Source organism: Apium graveolens, chromosome 4 (genome assembly GCF_009905375.1).
Source record: "Apium graveolens cultivar Ventura chromosome 4, ASM990537v1, whole genome shotgun sequence".
NCBI lineage: Eukaryota > Viridiplantae > Streptophyta > Magnoliopsida > Apiales > Apiaceae > Apium > Apium graveolens.
The window spans coordinates 190163699-190180690 of record NC_133650.1 but is presented as its reverse complement, the minus strand read 5'-3'; the positions used below and the strand labels follow the sequence as shown (position 1 = coordinate 190180690).

The following is a 16992-nucleotide window of genomic DNA, read 5'->3' as shown; positions in this document are numbered from 1 at the left end:
ATTTGCTACCACAGTAATTCCACCTTTCTTTGGTACACATTGAATCGGGCCTACCCATGAACTGTCAGAGATAGGATAAATGATCCCTGCATCTAGCCACTTCAGAATTTCCTTCTTCACTACTTCCTTCATGATACGATTAAGTCTTCTTTGCTGCTCGACTGTAGGCTTGCTACCTTCCTCTAGAAGAATTTTAAGCATATAGTAAGAAGGGATGATCCCCTTGATATCTGCTATAGTTCATCCAATTGCCAATTTGAACTCTCTCAGAATCCTCAAAAGTTTTTCCTCATCACTACCTGAAAGGTCAGATACAATAATAACAGGCAGAGTAGATGCATCACCTAAAAATGCATACCTCAAATGCTCAGGTTAAGGCTTAAGCTCAAGAGATGGAGCTTCCTCAATAGAAGGCTTGAGGCGTTTAGGAGCTTTGTTCAATTCTTCCATTCTAAGAGATTCAAAAGGCATATCAATCTTCCTCTTCCAGGGAGAAGCATTCAAATATTTCAATTGCACTTCACCTTCATTATCTTCACTATCTGAATTCCCCATTAAGGTTTTTTCTAAGGCATCAGACCTTAGCAATTGATCAAGTTCCGACGTGACCACCGAATCCACCAACTCCACTTTTAAGCACTCCTCATTATCAGTAGGAAATTTCATAGCATTGAACATAATAAAAGTCACATCTTGATCCAGTACTCGCATTGTAAGCTCACCCTTCTACACATCTATCAAGGTTCGGCCAGTTGCCAAAAAAGGTCTTCCCAAGATTATGGGAATCTTCTTATCCTCTTCGAAATCAAGAATTACGAAATCAGCAGGAAAGATGAGTTTATCAACCTTGACCAAGACATCCTCCACAATACCTCTCGGATATGTAATAGAACCGTCGGCCAACTGCAAAGTCATATACGTCGGTTTAAGATCAAGTAGATCCAACTGCTTGAAGATTGACAAAGGCATCAGATTGATTCTAGCTCCCAAGTCACATAAGCATCTGTCAAAAGACACTTTTCTAATAGTACATGGAATAGTGAAGCTTATTAGATCTTTAAGCATTGGAGGCAACTTCTGCTGCACCATAGCACTGCATTCCTCCGTGAGAGCGACAGTCTCTAAATCATCTAGTTTCACTTTCCGAGAGAGGATACCTTTCATAAACTTTGTATAACTAGGCATCTACTCGAGAGCCTCAGCGAAAGGTATGTTGATATGAAGTTTCTTGTACACCTCCAGAAACTTCTCAAATTGCTTGTCCAGCTTTTCCTTCTACAGCCACTTAGGAAACGGCGGTGAAGGATAGATCTATTTCTCCCCTGTATTACCCTCAGGCGGAGTGTGCTCAACAGTAGTCTTCCTTGGTTCTACTTCTTCATCCTGCTGCTTTGCTTCTTTCTCAGCCCCAACTTCTTCAGTTAACTCTTGAGTTTGTACGGGATTCGCAACCTTCCCAGACCTCAAAGTGATTGCCTTTACCTGCTCCTTAGCTTCCTTCTTTCTTGGCACTTCAGTGTCATTAGGCAATATACCAGGTTGACGATTTAGCAAGGCATTGGCAATTTGCCCAATCTGATTTTCCAAGGTCTTGATAGAAACATCTTGACTCTTGCACATAAGCTTCAACTCCTCTAATTCAGATTTTTCATTAGCTTGTTGCAGCTGGAGTTGTTATCTTGGTGCATACTGCGGTTGTTGAAAACCAGGGGGTTGTACTGCTTAGCTGGATACTGCTGATAAGGCTGTTGAACCGCATTCTGAGCGTTGCTTGAACTGAAATTAGGATGATTGCGGTTGTTAGGATAATAGGTGGTTGGCACATGTTGCTGCGATCGCTGGAAGTTGCTGAGCTGATTCACTAGAAATTGCACACTGATCAGTCTCATGGGCACTAGAACAAAGCTCACAAACACTAGTGATTTGATTAACTCCATAATTAGCCAAAGTGTCCACCTTCATTATCAAAGCCTTAAGTTGGGAAGCGATAGCAGTTGCTGCATCCAACTCCAGAATTCCTGCTACTTTTCCCTGAATCAGTCTCTGCAAAGGATTCTGGTACTCATTAGCAGCCATCAGTTCAATAAGTTCATAAGCTTCATCATAGCTCTTATCCCACAAGGCTCCTCATGATGCTGCATCAAGCATGGGTCTAGAAGTAGCACCTAATCCATTGTAGAAATGCTTGATAATCATCCAATCAGGCATGCCATGGTGTGGGCACTTCCTTAACATCTCCTTATATCGATCCCAAGCCTCACACAGAGATTCTCCAGTTTGTTGAGCAAACTGAGTAAGAGCATTCCTGATTGCTGCAGTCTTCGCCATGGGGAAGAATTTAGTGAGAAACTTTTGAGCAAGATCTTCCCAAGCGGTGATAGACCCTGTTGGTAGAGAATGTAACCAGCACTTAGCTTTGTCCCTCAGAGAGAATAGGAAGAGTCATAGATTAATAGCATCTTCAGTCACAGTATTGAACTTAAAGGTGTCGCATATCTTGATAAAATCCATGATGTGCATGTTGGGGTCTTCAGTTGGAGAACCCCAAACTGAACTGAGTTCTGTATCATCTGGATCGTGATTGACTTAATCTCAAAAGTGTTATCCCTGATGGCTGGTCTAATGATGCTAGACTGAATGTCATTAATCTTAGGCTTAGAATAGTTTATCAAAGCCTTCGAATTTTCTGCTTGATCACCCATAGCTACTACAATTGGCTCTTCAACTTTCTCTTCTTCCTCTAACTTCTTTTCTTCCTCAGAAACTTCCCTACGAACTACCACAAGTTCTTTCTCGGCTTTTTCCAGTGTTCTCTTACGAGTACGCGAACGCGTATGCATACACCCTCGCTAGAGTACCTGAAAGCACATAAACTATAAATTAACAATGCAGTCCCCGGCAGCGGCGCCAAAAACTTGTTAGTCGCTAAACCCGCGCTAATAATATACGCAAGTATACGAGTTCGCAAGTAGTATAGAATCTTTTCTAGTCCCTTCCCACAGAGAATGTATTGGTTAACTGTTTAATTTATGCACCTAAGCAATAATGTATGGTTATCGCTCAATGCTAAGAAAAATAACAAGTTGAGATTGTTTATAACTAAGAATTACGCTAACAATTATAACTACGAGAAGAAGATTGACTGAATTGATATATATGACAAACATGGGATTCTAACTTCATTAAATACTTCATTCAATAGCTTTATTATTCTTAACCTTAGCATGCAATGGTGATGACACTAATCAGACAACACGAAACTGATAAACGCCAACTTTCGTTGCACGAGTACCATTCTACCAGACATCCAAAAAAGAGATAGAAGTTGAATAGGAACCAATTATATTGAGACCCTATATGTCTATAGAATTTGACAACATAACGGTTTAAGCACAAGCTATCTATCTTAATTACATAGGGCAAGTAAGATGGTTAAAATTACCTATGAATCTTGCATAACAAATACATGAACCTATGCTAGCATGGCAAGTTCCAAATCCTTAAATTCACTTTCGCTTCATTAAGAATTAACACACTATCTTATAAGTTCGCGACGCTCATAAGACAAATATGCACAACCAATACTAGGATATCATACAATCACCACATACTAAGGCATCAAATAATTTAACTAAAGAAATCAATAAATAAATCCGCTAGAACCCCATGATAACGATTAGCCCATAATCAGACTCACCATCAACGTGGGTTCCGATGAAAACATGATATAGCAAACAAAGTCTTTATACAAATAATTAAACCAAGTATAAACAAGAGTATAGGTTCAGTAAAATAAGAAACAAACATCCAAATTACAACTTAAAACAAAGATTCACAAGCATAAACTAGATCGTCTTCGCCTTTGTTGAATAGTGCTAAAGGTCTCTTGTCGTCTTCTCCTTGCGCTCTGGTCCGTCTCTGACTTGATATATATTAAAAATGACCTAAAGTTATTTATATAGCAGCCCTTAACAATTTGGAAGCCTTCCCTTATAGAATTGTAGTAGAAACAGGATTTTGAAATTCGGCCTCGGTGCAGCTGCGCGCTATCACAGCGTGGGCGCGCTGCATTTCTGGAACCCCAGCGCGGCCGCGCGCTATCACAGCGCGGGTGCGCCGTCCTTCTGGAAAAAACTCAGATTTCTTCTTAAATCTTGCTGCTTTGAGCCGGCTTTTCACGAGCTTTTATTCCAACACCACCTGGACACCAAATTAGCACCAACACAATGTTAATTCACCTGATTTCCTGAATAGTGCCTGAAATGCAAAAACACTAGAAAACACATTAAAACACATAACAACTAGAGTATAAATGCATCAATTCAAAGCTTATGAGAGGGTAATAAAGTGTCATAAATGCCAGTCAACACTTGGCGACAAGTTTCAAAATTTCAAAGGTTCAACGTATCTAGGACTCAGCTTTCCTTTCTTCCCAAATCTAGTCAATCCTTTCCACGGTGTCACTTTCAGTAACACTGGATCTCCTTCTTTGAATTCCACATCCTTTCTGGATTTGTTCGCATATTTCCTTTGACGGTCTTGTGCTTCTATTAACCTATTATGGATAACTTCCACAACTTCTTTTGTCTGTTGCACTAACTTGGGTCCAAGTATCTTACATTCTCCAACTTCATCCCAATATACTGGTGATCAACATTTGCGTCCATAAAGAGCTTCATAAGGAGGCATTCCGATACTGGCATGATAACTGTTATTATAAGCAAATTTCACCATGGGAAAATGCTCATCCCAATTCCCTTTGAAGTCAATGGAATACACACATAACATGTCTTCAATTATTTGGATTGTTCTCTCGCTTTGGCCATCCATCTGCGGATGATAAGTCGTACTCATGTTTAACTTAGTTCCCAAACATTCTTGAAAACTTCTCCAAAATCTTGAATTGAATCGTGGATCTCGATCAGACACAATAGATACAGGAACTCCATGCTGCACTACTATTTCCTTCAAATATATATGAACCAATTTGTCCAGGGAAAATCTTTCATTAATAGGCAAGAAATGAGCTGATTTGGTTAGTCTGTCCACTATAACCCAAATAGCATCGTGATTCGCTTTCGTCCTTGGTAAGCCAACTATGAAGTCCATAGCACTGTGCTCCAATTTCCACTCTGGAATCTCTAACGGTTGTAATAATCCACTTGGTCTCTGGTGCTCTGCCTTAACTCTTTGACACGTGTAACATTTTCTAACCCATTCCGCAATTTCTATTTTCTTGTCTGACCACCAATAATTTTCTTTTAAATCTCTGTACATCTTGGTACTTCCTGGATGGATGGAATACCTTGAGTTGTGAGTTTCCTGTAGAATTTCATTCTTCAATTCCGTTACTGGTGGAATCCAAATTCTGGAAAAAAAAATCTAAGAATACCTTGATCATCCTTTTGAGTGTATAATTCTTCTCCAACCAAAGGATTAATATCTTGATCCATTACTTCCTCTTTTCTTTATCTTTTCCAAGAAATTCTGGTTGAAAAGTCATACTATACATCTTTGCTTCATTACGCTTTCAAATCCTGACTTCCAATTCCAATTTCTGAAATTCCTTGTATAATTCTTCGGGTACTGTTAACATGTTCAGTCTTTCCTTTTTGCTTAACGCATCTTCTACCATATTTTTTTTTCCTGGATGATAGTTAATCGGCAATCATAGCCTTTGATCAGCTCCAACCATCTTCTCTGTCTCATGTTAAACTCTTATTGCGTGAATATGTACTTCAAACTCTTATGATCCGTATAGATCTCATATTTTTCTCAATATAAATAATGTCTCCAAATCTTCAAGGCAAATACTATTGCTGGTAGCTCCAAGTCATGAGTAGGATACTTCTGTTCATGAGGTTTTAGTTGTCTAGACGCAAATGCAATGACTTTATCATACTGCATCAAGACACAACCTAATCCCTTATGAGAAGCATCACTATAGATTACAAAATTCCCTTGATCATCTGGAAGTGACAAAATAGGTGCCGTGATCAATCTCTTCTTTAATTCTTGAAAACTTTCCTCGCACTTCTCATTCCATATAAACTTCTCATTTTTCCTGGTAAGCTTCGTCAAAGGCGTCGCAATCTTCAAGAAATATTGAACAAATCGTCGATAATATCCCGCTAATCCTAAGAAATTTCTCACCTCTGTTGGTGTTTTTGGCCTTTTCCAATTCATAACAGCTTCGATTTTTGCTGGTCCATTTTGATCCCTTCATGACTTACCACGTGTCCTAAGAATTGAACTTCTTGTAACCAAAATTCACACTTTGAAAACTTTGCATACAACTTCTTCTTTCTTAAAATTCCCAAAGATATCCTTAAATGCTCCGCATGATCCTCTGTTGACTTTGAGTAGATCAAAATATCATCAATAAACACAATTATAAATTTGTCCAAATATTCCTTGAAAATTCTGTTCATCAAGTCCATAAATACTGATGAGGCATTGGTTAATCCAAAAGACATCACTAAGAATTCATAATGATCATACATTGTTCTGAAAGCTGTCTTTAGTATATCTTCGGGTTTGATCTTTAACTGGTGATATCTGGATCTCAAATCAATCTTAGAGAAATACTTGGCTCCTTTCAGCTGATCAAACAAATCATCGATTCAAGGTAATGGATAATTGTTCTTAATTGTAAGCTTATTGAGTTCTCGATAGTGGATGCATAACCTCATGCTTCCATCTTTCTTCTTAACAAATAGTACCGGTGCACCCCATGGGGATACACTAGGTTGAATTACTCTTTTCTCTAACAGCTCCTGCAATTGCTTTGCTAGTTCCTTCATTTCAACAGGCGCCATTCTGTACGGGGCTCTATATACTGGTTTCGTTCCAGGTGCTACGTCTATTGCAAACTCAATTTCTCTATGTGGAGGAAGTCCTGGTAATTCATTTGGAAACACGTCTGAAAATTCATTTACCACTGGAATGTCTTCCAGTTTTATTAGCTCCTGACTTCTATCTATCACATACGCAATGAAGTGATCGCATCCTTATTGCAATAACTTCTTGGCTTGAATTATCATCAAGAACTTCTTTGCTTGCTTCTGGCCTTTAAACGTCACCACTTTCTCATCTAGCGTCTTCAGGATTACCTTCTTATTACGATAGTCTATCTGAGCATCCTGCTTAGATAGCTAGTCCATTTCTAGGATAACGTCAAACTCTCCTAACTTAAATGGTATCAAGTCGGCATCAAACTTATTGCCAGAAATCTCAATCTCACAGCTCTTACACACTTGGTTAACAGGTACACATTCCTGATTTTCTAATTCTCCCATCATAATTTCACTTAGCAATTCAACTGGACAATTCAACTTATCAACAAACTCTTGAGAAATAAATGATCGAGTTGCGTTCGAATCTACTAGCACTTTAGCATATAAAGAATTCACAGTAAGTGTACCTACCATAACATCAATGTACATGATAGCATCCTTCACAAATATGTCATAAACTCTAGCTCTGGGAGGTTCATTCACTGTTAGAGGGGCTCCCATGATTCGCAGTGTATTATTGACTAAAACTGGTGCTTTGCAATCCCTAGCTATGTGCCCTGGCTTTCCGCACTTGAAACATGTATACCCAATTGCTAGAACTTTGCCTGCCTGATTCCTGATAGGCTGATCCTTGTTGACTGGCTCCCTGGCTGGCTGATTACGGCACTCCCTTGAATGGTGCCCCTTCTGGTTGCATCTATAGCAGACCACATTCAACTTGTTGTAAAGTCTACCATGCTTCTTCCCGTAGACTTAGAAATCTGGTATAGCTGGCCTCTGCTGGGTTGGATGGTTCCCAGTAGTTGGAGGGTTACCTTGTCCTCCATTGCATGTATTCCGTCTGTTAAAATTCCTTCCGGAATGTAACTTGCCTTTCCTCTGATTGAAATTTGGAAACTTCCCTTTCTGGGACTGTCCTTCATTCCCTTCAAACTTCCTTTTCTTACTTTTCTTCTCTTTCTGAAACATTTCACTTTCTTTCTCCGTAATCATAGCTTTCTGCACAACTCCCGCATACGTATCCAGTTCAAATATGGACACCTTCCCACGAATCCATGGCTTGAGTCCTTGCTGAAACCTCTTGGCTTTCTTCCTATCAGCGTCCACATAGGATGGTACAAACCTAGACAATTTCTAAAACTTACTTTCATAATCTGCCACTGATATATTCCCCTGCTTGAGCTCCAAAAAATTCAGTTCCATCGGATCCTGAACAAACTGAGGGAAATACTTCTCCAAAAACAACTCCTTGAATCTATCCCATGCCACATCATCTGCACCTTCCAATGTCTTAACAGTTTCCCACCAGTAGGTGGCTTCATTCTTCAGATAGTAACTCGCAAACTCAGTCTTTTGTTCCTCTCTCACCTTGACTAAGGCAAATACCTTCTCAATTTCCTTTAACCAGACTCTTGCTCAATAAGATCTACAGAAACTTTAAACTTTGGTGGGTTCACCGCCTGAAAGGTTTTAAAGGTTACCTGAGGATTAGTCTGCCTCTGCTGTTGTTGATTCAGGTGGACTGTCTATTGGGCCAAGATCTGAAGAATCTGGGCTACAGTTGGGTCTATGGGACCTGGATTGGTATTGCTATCTGGGGTATTATTGTTGTTGTTAGTTTCTTCATTTTGGTTGGTAGAATGGGTATTTCTTCTAGGAGGCATTTTCTGTAAAGAATCAAACAACTTATTTAGCCTTTAAAACAAATCATTTTTATGAAAAGGTTTTTATAAAATAGAATTCTCTTTTTGAAAACATTTTCAATCATTGTACTAAGTAAATTGCATGCTTCTTTACAGAATATAAACAGTTAAGGGAAAAAGGGTACATTTTATCACAAGAGTTTATAACTGGTGCAATCAAATTAAACATGTATAGTAAAGTAAATGACAATGCTGAAAAAGAAAATGTACTGATATATATCAAAGTTTGGTGGTACAAGCACGAAAGGTTTTATTAAGACAAAGGTACAACAGGCATATCCATTATTCAGCAAGTCTAGTTTATTTATATACCCACCAAAAGTCTGATAATACAAATTACACAATATTATATATATATCAGCTGTCACATCATCTTCGTTTAGCTTCAAGGAAACTCTGGTCCACCAAGTCTCTCAAAGCCCTCCAATACTTCTCTGGCCCACCCCATAAGAGCATCTGGGGCTGCATACTCACAGGTAGCTTCATGAAGTCTAGCCTCAACTATCCTTCGAGTCACCTAAATCTCATTTTGAAGTTCCTTCATATTCCTATCCACATCTATAGTCCTGATAATATGTTGTAGCTCCCGGATCTATGCCAACAAGGCTTCTCGCTCCAAAAGAAGAGCCTCATACTTATAGTATGGAACAGGGTGTGGAGTAAACTGGAAAGATGCACCCACAAATAAATGTCCAGTAGAGTTAGAATCAGCAGGTGGAGGTCCTCGAATAGGTGGTCTCATACCTGGAGGTGGAATAGGTCGCATTGGTGCAACCGTCATAACAGGCATTATAGCTTATACCGGCGGAAGAGCAGGACGTGAATCAGATGATGATCTTCCAACTGAAGGCTCCGAGTGATCAGATGATATCGAGATAAAGGAATCTGCCATCGCTGCTATCTGAAAATCCCGTTGTAGATAAGAATCTCGAATCTCATCACGAATCATACTAAAGCCTACTATTTAGTCGTACTCAACTTCTCGACGTTCTATATCTTTATTTCCTAATACTAATCTTAACCTTCTACCCATTCCCGATAATCTAGGCTTGTGGCAGTGACTTTAAACTACAGCTCTGATGCCAAACCTGTGACGCCCTCCAAACCCGGGTCAAAAGTTTGGGGGTCCACCACACACACGCACCATATTTAAACCTATTTATGAATATAATAATATATATGCACTGAACCTACTTACCATAATCCACGGATCGACGCAATTTAAAGTATTCCCATAAGCCACAACCTTATTTATATTACAAACGTACCAAATCCTAGTTTATTTATCTTAAAACTGAATTAAACTTTATTACAAACTATTAACACAAACTAAGCCAAACATCATCTGCTAGCTTATTCCATCTCAACCTGGATACCTAGCTCGCACACTTGTTTGGGGATCCTCGCTACCACCAGTTTCCTTTTTCACTGGAAAGAATATAAACAGATTTGCAAGAGTGAGCTAACTAGCTCAGTAAGTCATAATGACAACACTGAGATTAAGCAATGATCAAATAAAATGATATAAGAAATCAAGTTTATTGATAAGAAATGATTAGAATTGGATATTCACTTTCATTTTAAAAACCATGGTTAGGTTGCTGATCAGTCACACACTAACCCCGAGCAAGGCTCCCATTTTTGCTCTATATATTGGATCCAAGGCACACATTGGCCTATTATGACCACGAATCTGGTCCATATTTAAAAATAATCCAATTTCGGAATAACAATATGATAAACAATGTAAATCAATAAGCTGAAACGTAAACAATATTTATCTCAAAGCATAGGGTGATTCATAATACCATGAAGGTATAACAAGGAATTCAAAAAGATTGGCTTTCAATCAAGGAAAGAATCAAAAGGCAGAAGACCCAAGGGTTCAAGAGTTACACGAATTGGTCTTCTGTTATACAAGATAGAAGGGATGGTATGTTAAGCAATTTCGTATCAAGAATCAGTATGTGGTAGATATGTATCTGTGGAGTAGTATCGTATAGGTGTGGTTCGTATCCAAGAATTTAACAATCAATGGTTCACAAGAAATCAGGCTTGCGGCTCAAGATCAATAAGAATCAGGGTTTGGGGTTAAGTATTTCAAAGTACTTACAATATAGATCAAGAACTATTTGAAATAATATAATGAAGAGAGTTCAAAGGTACTTGCAATATATCACAAGAAAGAGTAGAAGCACTTGCCTTATCAATTTGCTTTTACTCTACTTGCACTCGTCAATTGGTTCCCACTTACTGACTACTTGCCTTCCCTTTCTATGCCTCGTTTCCTCTGTTAATTATCACATGTATACATCAATATTCATTCTCATCTCATTCTATTCGTTACAAGCTTCTAACTACCATTCGTTTTACCCAAATCCGACGTACGAATTGAAAGTTATGAACAAAACCGTCAAACAATGCACATACAGTCATATTATGCATCAGTCAGATCACATATAACACATAGCACTTAAGATATTCAATAAAATAATTATTCAAAGAAGATTTGAGGTTAAAAGGACTTTTCAAGTATTTAATACGAATTTTTGAACATTTTTCGGAATCAAAACGGGTCTCCAAATCATTTTATAATTAAATAACAGAATTTAAATACTCAAATTCGGACTCAAAATCATTTAATACTAATTATCGAGCCTTGAATATATTTTAGAATAATATTTTAAAGCTCGAAACTATTTTTCAGTATTTTTAAATCAAAAGAATTAATTAAATCTAATTAATTAATCAATTAAAATTAATTAATAACTAATTAAATCAATTAATTTATTAATAAATTAATTAATTGATTAATTAAATAATTAATTATCACTTAAAATTAATTAATTAAATAATTAAGATTTAATTTTGAATTTAAAAAAAAAATTAAAATTAAAAATATTAATTTTTAGAATTTTAAAATAATAAAAATCAATTTCTGAAAATAATTATAAACAGAAATCTTATTTTTGTAAATTTATAAAACATAAATCTGATATTCGTAGAGTTTTAAAACAACAGTACTAAAACTGTAAGTTTTGAAAACTAGGGGGACCAATTTGCAATTTGGTCGTCTTGCCCGATGAATGTCGTCGGCGGTCGCCATTAACGGTGACCCCGAGCTTTTTCGGCGACTCGAAATCGACTCAGAAATTCGTCAAAATGTGCAGATTTGTAGGCATGGATTCCAGGAACACAAGTACATGAATTCTATTATCAATAGATTACAAAATCGGCCAGAAATCCCCTCTGAAAATCCCTGCCGCCGCCTTGAACGATTTTCCGACGAAGCCCTTCGGCTATCGTCTGTTCACTACCCATACATCAATAGAATCGTCTTTGGACGATCTACAATTCTGTTCAATCAATTTCATGTAATAACCCTTAATAAAGGAACGCCTAATTTTCAATTAAGAACATTTATACCAAGAACCTTAATTTCATTTCTGATAATCAAACACCCTTTTTTATATGCTATTGAACTCCAAATTCGATGTATAATATACCAAAATGACCAGAAAAAGATTATCTACATGATGGAATCATCAAATCATATCAACAATATCAAGAACAAAAATTCATATATAAATCCTTAATTAATTCGAATTAAAATAAATAAATAAATAAATAAGAAGAAAACCTTGATGTCTACACTTGAATAGATGGTTGATTCAGAAAGAGTTTTTTCGAGAGCTTGGATTTGATATATGGCACGCTTGAATCAGAGTTTGAAAACGCCTTCGTTCATGCGTTTGATTTTCAAGAACGTAACATTTAATTATAATTTTTCTCTGTATTTCACTGGATTTCACTAACTGATTATGATTATACGAATAAAATGAAATAATAAAAGGGCTATATATATTTATGGAATATTGGATCGTGTTGGATCGTTTTGGATCGATAAATTAGTTACTTAGCGGCTAAGTAACTGCAAAAATGATCCGATTTGATACACGTATTGGATAATTATCCAAATCAGGCTTCTTATAAAATACTTTATACGAAAATAATGTAATAATATCCCGTATTTCGAGAATACGAGTTTTGTTGACTTATCGAAATGATTATCGTATCAAAAATTATACGCCGGGATGCGTACGGGTCAAACCGTAATCCGGATCGAAAAAGTCAAAATACAAAAAATGTCTGGAATTACTAGATTAGGTTAGGAAGGAGTTTTCTGAAGAGTTTCGGGTTGTAAAAACGTAAAAACGGTTGAAGTCGGACGATTGCCGGTAATTATTTAGAAAATAATTATTAAATCTATAAATCATTATAAAATCATATAACGATCCAAAAATTACCAGAAAAATATCACAATTATCTATATTTTATTCTGGACATATTAACATACTCATATCTTTTCACTTATAAACATCTAAATATCAATATCAATCAATACATAATTTACCATAAATCACATTATAATCATATAATAATCATTTATTGATAAAAATAATTACACGCGATATCCTGGATATTACATCTACTCTCTTTTTAGAGATATGTCCTTAACACTTATGCCATAACATATCAGAATTCTCTCTTGATAATTTTGGTTTTGTATCTCTTGATGTTATTTGCAAGATTTCATTAGATGAAGTAATTACATCCAACATATTCAAATTATCAATCAAGGAACTACTCGCAACTAAAGATGAATTCAGAAATACACTAACATTACTACTTCCCAATGAACAAGATAACCATATTTGTCCAAAATAGAAATGGAAACCAAATTCTGTCTAAAAACGATAATATATAAATCTCTCTTGATTCAATAAATTGACTAGTCTCAAAAAGATAATCTAAAAATGCCAATCACTTCAAAGTTAAACTGCTTTGCCATTACCCACATAGATGAATCTTCAGCATCACTTGGTTTTCGGCACTGAATTCAACCCTACATATATAATTATATGAATAGTAAGAAAAAAATCTACCCATTATATATTACTACGCACAAAAAATCAAATTAACCTCATAACAAACAAAAAATGAAAGTCTACATTTCTTTATACGCAATGTGACATACTTGGGACATTCCTTCACGTGCCCAAAAAATGAAAGTCTACATTTCTTTTAGACTGTGATATTTCTACTACAACCTCTTTATCTTCAGTCCTCTTTCGATAATTAACCTTTGGGGTAGTTGTAACATGAGCACTTTCAGTGTTGTCACGCTTCAACCTATGTTGCCCTTGTACATAATGTGAAATGAGCTCATTAAGAGTCCATTTATCCTTCTGAGTATTATAACTCACTATAAATTTACGGTATTATGCAGGAAGAGAGATGAGTACCAAATGCACAAGCAAGTCATCAGACAAGTCAAACTTTAATGCCTTAAATTTTGAAGCGATGTTAGACATCTCCACAATGTACTCCTGAATATTTTCTTTAGCATTATACCTCATTTGAACAAGATCAGCTAAAAGCTTACTTGTCTCAGCCTTTATGTTTTTTCGCAAAATGCTTTTAAAGCTCATCAAGGAAATCCTTTACACACACCTCATTAGAGTCATCAAACATACCGCCCTTGAATGCTTCAGAAATGTTGCGCCTTAGAATTAAGCGATTAAAATGCTCGCACTTCTCAAAGTTTAATTTATCAATAGCTGATCTTTCATCCATATGAGAAGCAGGTTGCACTTTCCTTATAACATAGTCTAAATCCATGCAGTCGAGAACTAACAGAACATTCTCTTTCCAGCTCTTAAAGTTTGTGCCGTTAAGCACGAGAATTGAGTTCATATTGGCAGATATATTAGTTGTAACGCCCCCAAATCCGGGGTCAGAGGATTTGGTCGTCACTATGAAACCTCAATCTAAATCAACCTGTTTAATCAATAAATAAATGCCAGCGGAAGATATTTAGCACAAATGACCCCAAACTAATCCAAGATCTTTTAAGGTTACAGTTCTAGAAACAAGAATTCCAAATTCCATCAATAAATTCTTCACTTCCTTTTAAAACTCTTTTCAATAAATTCCAACTCAAAACTAAACCCACTAGTAAAACTTCGAAAAGAAGTATACTAGGCTCAACTATAAAATATACAATTATAGTATAATATAATATAAACAACTTTACACAAACGAACTTACACTAATTCGCAAACCCTGGACCAACCACCTTCCAAGAGCTTCTTCTTGCTTCCTCGAATTGCGCGGCTAAACAGCAAGCTAATCCTCACTGGAGGTTAAATTTAAAAACAGGCAAGTATGAGCGAAAGAAATGCTCAGCAAGATCATTATGACATATATAGGGTCGTTTTGATATAAATCCGACATCTGCATTAGAGAAGAACATTTAAATTCATAGTTGCTGAATCATAAAATTTAGTTGAGGAATCCCAGATTTAATTCCTTAATTGTATTCAAAACCAATTTGATATTTTTGAGCGAGATGCTTCAGCAATACTTTGAATCTTGACGAGAATAAAACTCGTAAAATAGTGTTTACGGAAATATCATAAACCACAATAACATGAGACAATGATTATGGATTGAATCATAAACTTTATTCAAAACCGAACTCTTCAAATTAATACTTATTTTGTTGTCATATCAAATTAGATATCAATACGAAATTTGATGCTCACAACATTCCATACTGAAGTCAACATCATTCATCTATACTAATACCACCTTTGATATTTAACAACAACGTAAATATCAGCATAAATCAAAATCTGAATCAAAACCGCATTTTACCATTATTCCAAAATAGAAACAGTTAATAAATCATTTATTCTATGAATATCAAAAACAATATGATAATTTAGATTAGGATCATCCTCCGACGGACGTACTATCACATGCTGATCAGCCCGTGTGATAGCACAAGGTCATGATTCATAGAAACGTGACCCCAAAAACACGAGTACTCAAACAAAAAGGCAATATACCTGCCTGTGGCAAAAGTTGTGTCATAATATTTCATATGGCACTTAGAAATAGCCCTCCGCTGGACCGTCCGTCCCGGTCACTTACGCAATTATGATCCAATCTTAAAACCTTTTATTAAAATGGGGTCATAATAATCGACACCCGAAATAATTTTATTCCCCCAATTCTTGGGTAGGAATATTCGCAACCAAATCACTTTTCTCAAAATCCAAAACATTTATAAATCCGATAATTGGATAAGTAAAATCACTTGCCTATTCTGAACATAGAATAACATATGAAAACTTGCATAAACAGAATTATTTAATTTGGCGATATGTAAAACATTTATCTATCTTGAACTGAATAGGGAAAGCAATACTTACATAATATGATTCAAGATAAATATCACTTGAACAATAAGTGATGATAGGGATACTTGCCTTTGGGTTTTAGCAGTTAGTCACACTCGCAAAGACGCATCTATTCTGACATTGTGCCTCAAAACATCACCGTCTTTATTCAACTAATCATTTGGTCTGATGTTCATGCAGTGCTGCAACCCAAGATTCCATACTATTCAACTCTACTCTTCACCCATTCCATCTGGTCCTGATCGACTTGAGAGATCCGCATCTATAATTAAAATATAGAACTTTAATCGTCTAAACGATAATCACTCGACGAACTGCGCGTCAAAAGCCTATCGTCTACCCATACGATAGCCAACACATAAATATAACAGACAATCACAGGACTCTTGATCCACATACACACATAATTCATATAACACGTAATCACATAACTCACGTATCACATAATTCATATAACACAGGACTCGGTACGTTTAAAACTGAAATTGGGTCAAAATACGATTTATCGATCAATAATCGACTTAGAATGACTTGTAAAACAAGTAACCTTTCGAAACAAAATGATTTGGGTCTCAAAAGTATTTTTAATGAAAGCGGAATATTTTTCTGAGTCTGTACGCGTTCGTTTCGTATTAAACAGACGAACGGTTGATTTATTATGAATTTTTGAATATTTTTCGGAATTAAAACGGGTCTCCGAATCATTTTATAACTAAATAATAGTGCTCGAAATCCCGAAAATAATTTTATAAGAATTATTGAGCCTGGAAAATAATTTAAAATAATATTTTAAAGCTTCGAAACTATTTTTCGGAATTTTTAAATCATAAGAAATAATTAACTCGAATTTAATAATCAATTAAAATTCATTAACTAAATAATTTGGATTTATTTTCGAATAATAATAAAAATAATAATCTTCAGAACTAAAAATAATATTTTCTTGGAAATCGGACAGCACCTCCTCTATTTCTCGGACTGCTAGTCGATATCATATCGACACAA

The 16992-nt window shown here is 36.1% G+C and overlaps 1 non-coding gene across 1 annotated transcript; it reads left to right on the top strand.

Moving 5' to 3' along the window:
- The first annotated feature begins 2206 nt into the window (after positions 1 to 2206).
- LOC141722822 (small nucleolar RNA R71) lies at positions 2207 to 2313 on the top strand. The gene has a single exon (XR_012575822.1). It is a non-coding gene; the product is annotated as a small nucleolar RNA R71 (small nucleolar RNA).
- The last annotated feature ends 14679 nt before the right edge of the window (positions 2314 to 16992 follow it).